The sequence below is a fragment of the Panthera uncia genome, chromosome A2 (genome assembly GCF_023721935.1).
Source record: "Panthera uncia isolate 11264 chromosome A2, Puncia_PCG_1.0, whole genome shotgun sequence".
Taxonomy (NCBI): domain Eukaryota; kingdom Metazoa; phylum Chordata; class Mammalia; order Carnivora; family Felidae; genus Panthera; species Panthera uncia.
In genome coordinates, this window is record NC_064816.1 from 155,709,346 (window position 1) to 155,722,852 (window position 13,507).

Genomic DNA, 13,507 nt, shown 5'->3' on the forward strand with positions numbered 1-13,507 from the left:
TGCACAGCCTGTCCTCTCCAACTGCTCCTGTATTTTCTTCCTTTTCTCTTGTACCAAACGTAGAAATTCCCTAACGTTTCAGTCACTCCCTCAGCCCTCGTTGCCCACGGCCACTCTCCCTTTCGGAACACATACCCACGACGGTGGTCCTCACTGCAGCCTCTGTGTGGGTGACCTCCCTCTCTTGTGCGCCGAACCCAGGCTATCGCCGAGCGCTCCGTCGCCGCACCTTCCCCGCACCCCAGCCGTGACTCGATGTTGACGTGTCCAAACGTAAAATATCCAAACCCAAACTCGCTGGCGTGGGTATCTTCTGTTTCTGTCTGCCCCGCGTCTCGGTTTTCGCTGGCAGACTACTGTCTTTTCGTCTAGTGGGACTGCCAGTCGGTTTCCCCGCTTAGCCCGACCGGGAGGAGGCGTGACCAAGCTTTCACCGATGGGCCGTGTCGCATCTTCCGGCTCACACCGATGGGACCAAAGACTTAGCACCTGACCTCAGCAGGAGTTGGCATATGGGTATGGAGAGGCAGCTGGAAGGTCTCTTCTTAGGTCACCAACTGTCAGGATGGTGTAACCGCCTTTCCCGGCCACACAGAAAACATGGAAGGAAGACAAGACACGCAAAGGAAGCGAAGCCAAGACAGAGGGAGGGTCAGGCACTAACAACAGCCTCTGAGCACCTGAAACCAGGGCTGTGGAAAATTGGTGGCTCCCCCCCCAACCCCGCCCCTGGATTTCACAATGACATCAGCTAACTGACTTCATGTTTCCTGAGCTAATTTGAACTGGGTTATTTTTGTCACTCGTAGTCAAGAGTCCCCTTTTGGTACCCCATCCTCCTAGTTAACATGTTAGAAAAATCTAAAACACCTCTAGTTCCCTCTCCTCCAACGTTCAGTTTGTGACCAAACCTTGGGAGTCGCATTCCCATCGCGGAGGCCATATCCCTAGCCTCTTCTCCACCCACATGCTACTCCCCGAGTGTCGTCAGCTACCCTTCCGAAGACAAATGTGATAGCCTTCTCACGATCTCCCGGTCTCCAGGCGCTGCATCCTTCCTCCCCTTATATACCATGGCTACACCTGTTTCCCTGAAGCATAAGTTTGACTATGCAACTCTCCTCTTTAAATACCCATTGCTTTGAAAATAAGAAAAAAAAATCCCATATGAGTTTGCCAGAGCTGCCATAACGGGGGCTTAAATGGCAGAAATTCATTTTCTCATGTTTCTGGAGCAAGAAATCTAGGATCAAAGTGCTGGCAGCGTTGGTTTCTTCTGAGGCCTCTGCCAGGCTTGTAGATGGCCATCTTTATGCCGTATCTTCGCACGGTCGGCCCTTTGTGCGCGGCTGTGTCCAAAACTCTTCTTCTCATAAGGACACCAGTCATATTGAATCAGCCCCCCTCCCCCAATGACCTCAGTTTAACCTAGTTACCTCTTTAAAACTCCCATCTCTGGGACGCCAGGGATGCTCAGTGGGTTAAGCGTCTTGATATCAGCTCGGGTCACGATCTCACAATCCGATCCGTGAGATCGAGCCCCACGCTGGGCTCTGTGCTGACCGCACGGAGCCGCCTTGGGATTCTCTCTCTCCCTCTCTCTCTCTCTCTGCCCCTCCCCTGCTTGTTCTCTCTCTCTCTCTCTGTCTCAAAATAAATCAATAGACATTTTTTAAAAATTTTTAAAAATCCTATGTCCAAACACAGTCACATTCTGAGCTATTGGGAGTGAAGTCTTTACCATATGAATTTTTGCGAGGGACACAATTCACTCCATAACAATCCCCCACTCAGATTTCTTTCTGTGGCTCCAAAGTCCACCTTTTTAACCCTATCAACCTTGTCTCCTTCCCCGACTCCTATACTAACCTCTAGCAAAACTGTTCTCAGATAGTTTCTGAGAGTCTCATATTACCTGTCTCTGGGCCGTCAGCACCCAACCTTCCAAGTCCTTCACAAATGCCCTTTCCTCTCAACTTGCCTGGTTTCTTCAACGGAGATGTTCTCATTCCTCCTGAGCAGGCGTTAGACGTTTTGTTCACCTCCACCCACCCCTATGTTCCTGTACTTCCCCTCTTCTCGGGAGCTCGGCTTCTCCCCCTTTCCATCAGGTCTGCTGGAACTTCCAGGTAGAGAAGCTTTGGCTACAGGTATCGTCATGTGACCCAAGCTCCGCCAATCAGATCCAACCTCCTGAGGCTTTTCTCCTGAGGGGTAACAAAGCAGTCGGAGGGTGGTTGGAGCTGAGTCATTTGGTCACCACACTCCTGGATTCCTCCTGTCGCAACCACCACCACTGGCCTGGTTCCCGTTATTCTCAAAGCATCTGTTAAGCTCTCCCTTTCCTCTTCAGCGAGCTACCCAGAATCCTTGGAATGAACCCCGTGTTTTTCTTTTCTCCAGTTAGCCAACGTTCATTTCTTCCCTGTGCAACTGAATATCTCCATTGATTCAGTTTGAATCCCAGAGCACAGCGCTCGTCCATCTCGTAACACACCCTATTTCTGCCTTGTATGAAATGGGCCCACGGTTTCCCTGAATTCTTTTTCCCCTTTGCTCTTCTCCACATTCACACAGTGAGTCCATTCCGTGTTCGTTGCCTTACAGGGATGTGATGGAGCAGAAAAGAGAGAGAAGAAGAAGCTTCCTCATGTGACAAATGGCTCGCGGCATAGACCAAAAATTTGGAAGCACGTATAATTTGTAATAGCGTAATTCCTACCATGCCTGCCCAGTCTTCCCACACCAGAAGATTCTCAGGGCTGGAAGTAAGAAGGAAAAAAGGAGGGCAAGTGAGGAGAGGAGAGCCCAAATGTCAATTGGTCCTGGAGGGACATTTGATCTCCTGTTCCACATAGGACGTTGGGGGACGTAGTAAGATCCTCTGAGGAAAATTAATGGAGGGTGTGTGTCTTAGTCTTTTCGGGCTGCTATAATGAAGTGTCATAGACCGGGTGGCCTATAAACAACAGAAACGTATTGTTCAGAGTTCTAGAAGTTGGAAGTCCAGGATCAAAGCACCAGAAGATTTGGTGTGTGGCAAGAACCCAACTTCCCCGTTCACAGATGGCTGTTTTCTCGATGTGTCCTCAACGTGGCAGGAGGATTGAGGGAAGTCTCTGGGATCTCCTTTATAAGGGTGTTAATCCCATTCATGAGGGCTCTTCCCTCATGACCTAATCACCTCCCAAAGGCCCCACCTCCTGATGCCATTATTTTGGGGGTTAGGATTTCAACACAGAAATTGTGGGAGTAGAGGGGACACAAACAGTCAATAATGGTGTGTTTAAGCATGCCGGGAAGAGTCCCAGTGATTACCATGTAGCCCAGAAAGGCCTAGAAGTAGCAGAGAGAAACAAAAAGTCCTAAAGGGACCATGCAGAGCAAATGAGTATGTCCCTACGGACACCTGCATGAACTGATAATGTAGAACCACAGGGGGGCAATGGATGTTTCAACGGATAGTGCTGACAGATGGTATTGAGGACCATAAAGGCACCTCATAACTGATGCCTTAAGATTATGTAAGTCCCGAGAATTAGTCATGACCCCCAAAATGGTGGGGACCCCCACTGAGTTTATTCCAATCTGGTAAAAAGCAGGCTCAAAACAGAAATTACGTTGTTAGAGAAAAATATAGAAAGAAATGGTTTCCTGAGTTGAATACAAAGATTCACATCCCAACACATTTATTTCCGACCGGTCTTATTCTTCCTCCTAGACTATAACAGGGCAAGGACTGAAGCTCTCTTTGTATCCCCTGCAACTGCTGTCTCGGTATCTCATGCAGAGCAGACACTCATCGATCTGTTTTTAAGTTGAATCTAATTGAATCAAGTGCAGATTGGGAAGTACACAGCAGGGCTGGATCACCAACGTCCCTGAGACGGTTAGGCTTGGTTTAGGGGAAGGGCCCTGAGCATTTTTCATCTTTGCATGAGAAAATTAAAGAGTTGCATCGATGGTCTAGAAACATTAATGGAATGTGCTTCTCCAGCATAGTGCAGATCGTTTGACCCCGGTGATTAGAAAGAACTGGCAGCTGTTTCTCACTCATGGTCTGAGAGTGCCTGCATTTTTGCAAAATTGAACCGCAGAACTTTGGAACTGGGAGGGATGTTGACCAAACGAGCCAACACCCTCACTCACAAGCGGCGGGGGGGACCGAATCCCAGAGATCTGTGGCAATTTGCCCGAAGTAACAGAGTCCATGAGAAAGTCAGAGCAAGGATCTGTCCCCTCGCTCCCTATTTTCCCCATCCGGCTGAGACTCCACGATCTGCCCCCTCAGCCAGGCCCTCGCGGACCCCCACCTCTCTTGCTTCGTCGTCTCGTATCGTCCACCCTCCCCGAACACCCGGAAAAACCCCACCTCGGATCATGCCACAGTTTCTGAGCTCTTTGCACACCTGGGCTGCTGAACTCTGCTTGAGAAGATCAGATGACCTCGCAGACTGGTGCCACCATAAATTCATGACTGCCAGACTCCACGGGGCCCTCCGTGTTGCCTGCGATCTGCTCTCTCACAGGGCCGCTGCTCCAGTTGACTCATGCTTCTCCCCCCTCACGCTTCTGACCTCAACACACCTCCCCTTTATGACGTCAATGCCTCTAACAGGAAAGCCCTTGACCACCCACCACCAAGCCTGTGGACACATCCGCCTCCGCACCCACCCCTTCCAGCCGGACTCTAAACTCCACCTCGTCTCAAAGAGCCGGTTCTTTGGTCCCCTCTCTGCTCCATCTGTCATTTTTTTCTGAGCCACCTCCTTGCCGTCAGCACCCGAGGAGAAGAACACAGGTGGTTCCTGTATTTAAAAATCAAACCAACTTCCTCCCCCTTTCCCCGTGTCCCCTTCCCCAACCACCTCGCTCCTACGCTCATTATCTTCGTTCCCCACCGCAGTCCACCTACTACCACCGGTCCGCTACAGTGTTCTCACCAGGGACCTCATTGCTGTTAAGGCCAGTGGAGTCCTCACCTTGCTGGACAGCATCTGACCCTGCCCAGCAGTCCTCGACTTCTGGAAACATCATCTCGATTTCGATGACGACCAAGTCCTCTGATTTTCTCCGACTTCTCTGGGTACATCCTGTCAGTCCTTTTCAAGTCACCCATTCCCTACGTGTTGGAGTCTTCGGGGGGCGCTAAGCTATCTTCTCCGGTCACCGTACACACTCTCACTAGGTAAGTTTGTCTACTCCCTTGAGTCTAATTACGATCAGGTTGAGAGGACTCCCAAGTCTACACTTCCAGTCCAGAACTGGCACTGGAGCACTAGATCTGTAATTCAACTGGACACCTCCCCCCCGCCCCCCCCCCCCCCCCCCCCCAAAAACCTTCCATTCTCCTCCCATTGGAAGGCAATACCACCCCCGCCCGGGCATCATCCTTCCTCATGACTCCGAACGCAGTCACTGAACGCTCTCAAGTCCACTTTCTCAATATCCCTCTAATGAGCCTCCCTCTTGAGAGAGATCTGTAGGGAAGTGGTTAAACTTGCAGCCAGCTGAAGTAGATTCAAGTCCCACATCTACCACTTGGTTATGCAAGTAACTCAGCCTCTCTGGTTTCCTCATTTACAGAACGTAGGTGGTAATAATAGACCTTCCTGGTGAGGATGCTACGAAGATTCAAGGAGATGGTGCATGTGAGCACTTAGAAGAATATTTGGCATAAGGAAGGTACTGGCTCTTCTCTTAGCTCTCGCTGCCACTCTCCAGAGCCGGCCATGTGCTGTTGTCTCTTCCCTGGCTGAATCCTGATGCCCTTCCTATCTGGGGTCTTGTCCCTCCTCCAACTCCCATCAAGAGGATCTTATGAAACAAAATTTGCCCAGGTCACTTGGCTACTAAAAACTCCACGGTGGCTTCCCGCTGCTCTGAAAATAAATTTCAAATTCCTGAACGCGGTCTACAAGGTCCCGCGTGATCTGGCCGGCAACACTCCTTCCTTCCCTCCACCTCAAACCCCCACCTACATTGGCTATACCAGCTCCTCCTCAGCCTTCGGGCCTCAGCTCAACATCACTTGCTCTGGAAAGACAGCCTGTCTCCTCTCAATCCTCTCCTTGTCCAACAAGCTCGCCACGGAGCTTTTCATTGCCTACTTGTCTGTTTCTTGATGGAGTAGGAATTCTGCTGGCTTTTACATTCATTGCTTTATCTTTTCGTTGCCTCCCATTAGGTTATGAGGTCTTTGGGGGCAGGGACTTCATCTGATTCACTGCTGGATCCCAAGAACCCAGAAATCTGTCTGGCACACAAGATGTGTTCAATAAATATTTGTTGAATGAACTAAATGACACCAAGGCTATCATTTTCTCAATACAGATGTTAGGTTTTTAGGAAGCAGACAGCATTATGATTCATTTGGGAAATCGAACACCAGCAAATCTTCTTAAAATAATATAATCTGTTTTCGTTCAGATACCTCTCACCTTGGGAAGCCTGGTGTAATCTTCTCAGACGACTTCTACACACTCCATCATCTCTATGGTAATATATCTCACGGAATAGGCTCCAAAGACCCTTAACCTTGAAGAAACCTTAGTTCTTCTTTTTATGGAGAGATTTTTACCCTAGAAAAGCCTGTGGGCTACTTCAGCATGAAATAATGGCCTTAATCACATTGGACAACCTTTTCTACTTAAAATTATTTATGAGATTCAAGTGAGGAGTTAGTAAATTAATGACAGATTTAACTTTAAACGGTCCTTCCTTCCTAATGCATTTGCCATAATGACTTTCAATACAAGGTAGCCTTTGTTGGTTTTAGAAAACAGAAAAAAGAGTTTCTTTCATTTTAGAATGTTCTTTTACAATATCTTTCCTTTAGGTGAAAACAGATGAGATTTTAAAAGGGTGTGTGTCATTAACTATTATGATTAAGCATTTATTCTTCTCTTATTAATGTATGAACATTTTTTGGTCAACCCTCCTCTCTTTGTTCTCTCCCTTCCTCTTCTTGAGGAAAAAGAAAAGAAAAAATAAGAAAGAGAAAGGTATACAACATACACACATATATATGCATGTGAAGAGAGAGGGATCCCACAGGATTCTCATATATTGAGAAAGAAGGGTTTGCATATATGCATATGTAATCTATTAATATATGCATGTATATGTGTATGTTTGTATGTATGTGCATATATATATATAAATACTTAGTATGTCCCAACATGTTTATTAATTTCCAAGCCCATCTTCATAAATGGGTAAAATTTCCACATTTGCATATGAATATATGGATGTGTATATAAGGATACACACATATATACATATTATGTATGCATAACACATGTATATTCTGTAATATATGCATGTGATATATACATATAAATAACATATTCATATTAATATATATGTCCCATATGTGAATGCATATATGTAATATATATGTAACAAATATGTATTATATAAATATATAGGTATATATTTGTATATATATGTGTGTGTATTACATATGTATATTATGTATACATAATATGAATATATGGCCATATGTTCCTATGAATCTATGGAAGCTTTACCCATTTATGAAGATGACCCTGGAAATTAATACACATGTTAGAATATACTAGACATTTACGTCCCTTATGAAGCTACACTACCGTATATATTAATCCGATTTTTTTTTTAATGTTTATTTATTCTTGAGAGAGAGACAGACAGAGACAGAGTCTGAGCTGAGGAGGGGCAGAGAGAGAGGGAGACACAGAATCCAAAGCAGGGTCCAGGCTCTGAGCTGTCAGCACAGAGCCCGATTCAGGGCTCGAACTCACAAACTGTGAGATCATGACCTGAGCTGAAGTCAGACGCTCAACTGACTAAGCCACCCAGGCACCCCTTAATCTGAATTTTTAATTCTTAGTAATCACCAACCTTGTGGGAAGTGTTGGTAACCTTTTTGTTTGATCTAAACTTGATTCATTTCCTTTCTTCCAAAAACTGCCATACTTCACCAAAGTAAATGAAATGCATTCTGGATTCGGGGGTAATTCGGTGAGATCACGTGAAAAACCCAGAGACAAGAATGTTCCAGAGGCAGGCCCAGACATCCTAGTGAGGACCACCTTGTGCTTCTTACATTGTATACTGTCCACTTGTCTCGGACAGATCTCCATGCAGCCACCACGCTGGGTCCCTGTCCCAGGAACAGAGGGCCTTTCCAGAAGAAGCGAAGGTTCTCCTCATGTACCGCTTTTGCAGGAAGAAATAGAGAAGCCAGGTAACTTAATGCCTGACCAGGGGCCGGCCGTGGTCCCCCCGCTCCCCATCTGCTAGAAAGTTTCCACACCCACTGGTAGTCCAGCCTGCTGGGAACCAGGGTGGACCTTTGAGTGTTTCTGTGGACTAGAAGACCTGAGTTTCCCCTGAATTCGATGATTAATTAGCTGTGCAATCCAGGGCACATCACTCTCCTTCTCTGACTCTCACTTCCTCTCTGTAATTAAGGAATTTGGACTAAATGATCTCTTAAGTTCTTTTTAGCTCCACTGTTCTATTCTCACTTTCTAAGTTGCCATTTATAGATGTGGAAAGGTAGGGGCACCTGGGTGGCTCAGACGGTGAAGTGTCCGACTTCAGCTCAGGTCATGATCTCACGGCTTGTGAGTTCGAGCCCCACGTCGGGCTCTGTGCTGACAGCTCAGAGCCTGGAGCCTGCTTCGGATTCTGTGTGTATCTCTCTCTCTCTCTCTGCCCCTCCCTACTCACGCTCTGTCTCTCATAAACATTAAGATAGATAGATAGATAGATAGATATAGATGTGGAAAGTCTACCTATCCCTCTAGTCTCAAATCCTTGTGGTAAAAATGTGGGCCAGTCTAATTAAAGTATCTTCTGTACCAGACACAAAATTAGGATTTGGGGAAGTGCTAAAAGTGACTTTCACAGTAGGTCAGTACTAGGAAAAAGGAAGATCTTGAAGCTTAATATTCCTCTACTAAAGATCTTAAATGAAGGAAAAGGAACTAGGAAGCCCGTTTACAGAATAGCTTACCTCGTTTTTTTCATTAACATTTTTAAACACTTATTTATTTTTGAGAGAGAGAGTGCGAGGGGGAGGCCCACACAGAATGGGAGGCAGGCTCCAGGCTCTGAGCTGTCAGCACAGAGCCCGACGCGGGACTTGAACCCACGAACCGTGAGATCATGACCTGAGCCGAAGTCAGACGCTCAACCGACTGAGCCACCCAGGCACCCGGCTTCCCTCACTTTTGAGAGTTCTAGTAGCAACAGAGGCTACTGTGACCTCGCCTTCCTGGCACACTGATCGTTAGGACAGGCGTATAGAAACATCTGGAGAGCGAGCGCTTGGCTGGCTCAGTCAGTGGAGCGTGCGACTCTTAACTCTAGGTTATAAGTCTGAGCCCCGCATTGGATGTGGAGATTACTTGTAAAAATGAAATCTTAGGAGTGTCTGGGTGGCTCAGTCGGTTAAGCGTCCGACTCTTGATTTTGGCTCAGGCCATGATCTCACGGTTCATGAGTTTGAGCCCCGTTATCAGACTCTGTGGTGACAGCGTGGAACCTGCTTTGGATTCTGTCTCTGCCCCTCCCCTGCTTGCTATCTCTCTCTCCAAAATAAATAAGCTTACGAAAAATGAAATCTTTAAATTTTTTTTTCAACGTTTATTTATTTTTGAGACAGAGAGAGACAGAGCACGAATCGGGGAGGATCAGAGAGAGGGAGACACAGAATCTGAAACAGGCTCCAGATTCTGAGCGGTCAGCACAGAGCCCGACGCGGGGCTCGAACTCACAGACTGGGAGATCGTGACCTGAGCCGAAGTCAGCCGCTTAACAGACTGAGCCACCCAGGCGCCCCCAGAAAATGAAATCTTAAAAAAAAAAAAAAAAAAAAAAGTCTGGAAGAGACTGGGAGGGGTGGGTGATGGGAGATACTCATTCCTGGATTTATTTATTTACTTACATTTACTGGATTTATTTATTTATTACATTTGACGAGTTAAACCGTGTGCTCTCCTGCTCTCCTTGAATCCAGGAAAAAGACAAAATTTACGAAATAAAAGGTAAAAAAAAGCTCACTGGTAAATATAATTAATTACCATAATGCATTCTGATCCAGCTCCTATAGGGTTTACTTTGCTCCAGTGAGAGCTCTCCAGGGTGCCCCTGTCTCTTCTCCGTGTCCACCGGGGAGACTCTGTATCTTAAAGTGACATGTAATTAAGTGCACGATCACAGGCCTGTCCCATCTGCCAAGGAGAAGGGGAAAGCCACAATCCTTGTCTCAGGGAATTCTCTCAGCGTGTGCTCTGTGTTCTCTTCAGGGCACTCGGCCCACCTCATGGCATCTTCCTTCTCCCAGGCCCTGGGTTGAGACAACAGCCATTCTGTCACCAAGGCGAAAAACAAGGCAGGAGGTTTACCTAGTAAAAGAACAGTCAGCATGACAAACAAAAGCATAATTGAAATTTACCAACTAGTCTCTCAACGAGAGCCTTAAGGAAATGTGCCCTGCACAGCGTCATTTTGTTGATTTAAATTAGTTACTGGCACTAACCATACTGAAAGGGGAGGTGGGTGGGGAGGGAGGGGTGAGGAAGGGACTTGCCAAAGTTAATGTTGCTAATATCTCTGCTACCTGGTGTAGAAGTTCTAGCTTTCCCCAGGATCTGTTTTACCCATCTTCTTAATGTTTATTTATTTTTGAGAGAAAGACAGAGACACAGAGCGCGGGCAGGGGAGGGGCAGAGAGAGAGGGAGACACAGACTCCGAAGCAGGCTCCAGGCTCCGAGCCGTCGGCACCGAGCCCGACGCGGGGCTCGAACTCGTGAACCGTGAGACTGTGACCTGAGCTGAAGTCGGACACTGAACCGACAGGGCCACCCCGGCGCCCGTTTTATTCGTCTTCTTTAGGAAGGGTCGCCCTGGGGCCCAAATCCAGCCAATGGCCTGTTCTCATAAATAAGGTGGCATTAGAACGCAGCCACGAGCGTTCATATGTGTAACATCTGTGGCTGCTTTCACACACAACAGCAGAGTTAAGTAGCTGAGACAGAGGCCATGGGCTCAGAAAGCCTAAAATATTTTCTATCTGGCCCTTAACAGAAAGAGTTTGCCCTACATTAATAGGCAACTATATTAATTATAGTTTGCTCTACATTAATAGAACACGCAATTCTGAGCTATGTGCACGGCTGCCTGGAATAGGGACCTCATGTCCCCACCTGCTAGTGATGATGTCATGTGGCGAAGCGTTGCCAGTAAGATATAAGAGGAAGTTGGGTACAACTTTATCTGGAACCGTGAGATCAGCCTGAGTTCAGAGGCCGCGCACAGCAGAGCAATGAATTGGGAAGGGCCTGGTCTGGACACCACGGAGCGCCTTCTGGCTGGACTCGAACATTCTGCCCCGATTTCTAGATGAGCGGGAAATAAATCCTTAATTTGGAATTTTTTTTTTTTTGTCTCTCACAATGAAATCTAATGATAATATATCGGGGTATGCCCATTTTTAACATAAAATGTAGCTACAGCTAGGATTTTTTCAATGTATCTTCCTCGAACAAAAACCCAGGTATCTGCTTTCAGATGGAAGACGAGATGTTACTAGAACTTCTTAAAATGACTGCCGATAAATGACCTCCAGACCATTCAGGAAAGAGCATCATCACGGAGAGATGAATGCGTTCCTTGTTTGTATCCGAAGCTTTATTTTTATAAGCTATAATTTCTCAATTTATCATCCTCGTCCTTAATTGGGTGAGGACAGGATGTTATTTCTAGTAATTACAGTAACTATTAAACAAAACTGTCACGCCCTAAATAATTGAGAATTGTCAAATTCGAAATGAGTGTTTTCCTAATGTGTCATCCCAAATTAATAGGCATTTGTTGGGGAAATCAGGGACATATTGGCTACAATTCGACTTCTCCCTCGCGCTATTTGCTTTTTGCCTTCATTGTTAAGCAGTAAAACTGTTCCGTCACAACAGGCAAGCAACCTGTGCCTGGTGACACAGCAGGTGTGGGGCACATGTTTGAACAAAATGCCTTTTTATTAATTTAATTAGCACCTGGCCTCACAGGCTGCTGAAGGAAGAGTGAGAAGCTTCCTTCCCGCACAGCAAACATCTCTCAGGCTCTTACTCTCCGTCTTCTTTCAGGGTGAAGCCTCTTGTCGTGTATTCCCGTTTTCACCTCTTAGCACTTTCTCCTGGGTTGCAAACAAAAAAAAAAAAAAAAAAAAAAGGAAAGAAAGAAAGAAAATATGAGCCTTTCTAGACTGTGACAATTTATCCAAGGATTTTGTTTGCTTTGGTGAGAGAAGATTTGAGAATCCTAGAAAAAATACTTTGTGCTATGTGTTTTTTTTTTTAATGTTTATTTATTCTTGAAAGAGAGAGAGAGTCAGAGCACGAGCAAGAGAAGGGCAGAGAAAGAGGGAGGCCCAGAATCGGAAGCAGGTTCCAGGCTCCGAGCTGTCAGCACAGAGTCTGACACGGGGCTCGAACTCGTGAGCCGTGAGATCATGACCTGAGCTGAAGTCGGACACTCAACCGACTGAGCCACCCAGGTGCCCCTGTGCTATGTGTTTAAAATGCAATCCTAGAATGTGGGGTAGTGGAAGGCGCTACCGAACTCATTTAGCCTCAGCATCTTAATCCGGAAAAGGAAACTGAGGCCCAGAGAAGTGAGACGTTTTGCCCACAGTTGTGGGAAATTCTGAATTGGAAAACAAATCCCTGGGTTTCTAACCCAGGGATCTTTCCACAAATTGGGCATATTCTTTTAGTTTCAAGTCTTAAAAATGTTGAGGAATTGGGGCACCTGGGTGGCTCCGTCAATTAAGCACCGACTTCGTCTCAGGTCACGATCTCGCGGTTCGTGAGTTCAAGCCCCACGTCAGGCTCTGTGCTGACAGCACGGAGCCTGGAGCCTGCTTCGGATTCTCTGTGTCCCTCTCTCTCTGCCCCTCCCCTGCTCACGCTCCATCTCTCTCTGTCTCTCAAAAATAAATAAACGTTAAAACAAATTTAAAAAAAAAAAAAACAGAAAGAATCGGTTTCCATCTTTCCACCTTGCTTTCTCCTGTGTTGGTTTCCTTCTCAGCCAGTCTCTCTGTGGTGACAAACAGGCTATCACCTGCTCCTAACTTACATCCTACTAACTTAGGGACGCCCAAGGAATAGTTTCTGCACGCTGTTCCGGGCTTGTCTCCATTCCTGGGGCAGGAACACGTGGTCCCACTACTTGAGCCACATAAACTGAGCTGGGCACAGTGGGGGACACCCAGTGCTGTGCCGGTAAATATTTGGCAACCGGTTCTGGGGGCGGGGAATAACGTCCTCATTTGTAAAGCCTAGCAGTTTCCACGGTAGATCTCAAGCTCTCCCCAGGTGGTCCCAGAGCACCGAGTTGGGACGAGATGTGCAGGAACACCCATGAGGTAATATTTCTACCGTACAGACAAATAAACGTAAATAACCTGGAGATCAATGACAATAAAATGCAGTTAATTAGTACCTTACGAGT

The 13,507-nt window shown here is 46.6% G+C and overlaps 1 long non-coding RNA gene across 1 annotated transcript; it reads left to right on the forward strand.

Moving 5' to 3' along the window:
- The first annotated feature begins 4,647 nt into the window (after positions 1-4,647).
- LOC125930938 (uncharacterized) lies at positions 4,648-13,507 on the forward strand. Its single transcript, XR_007460310.1, has 4 exons — positions 4,648-4,801; positions 4,907-5,188; positions 6,430-6,498; positions 11,142-13,507. It is a non-coding gene; the product is annotated as an uncharacterized LOC125930938 (long non-coding RNA).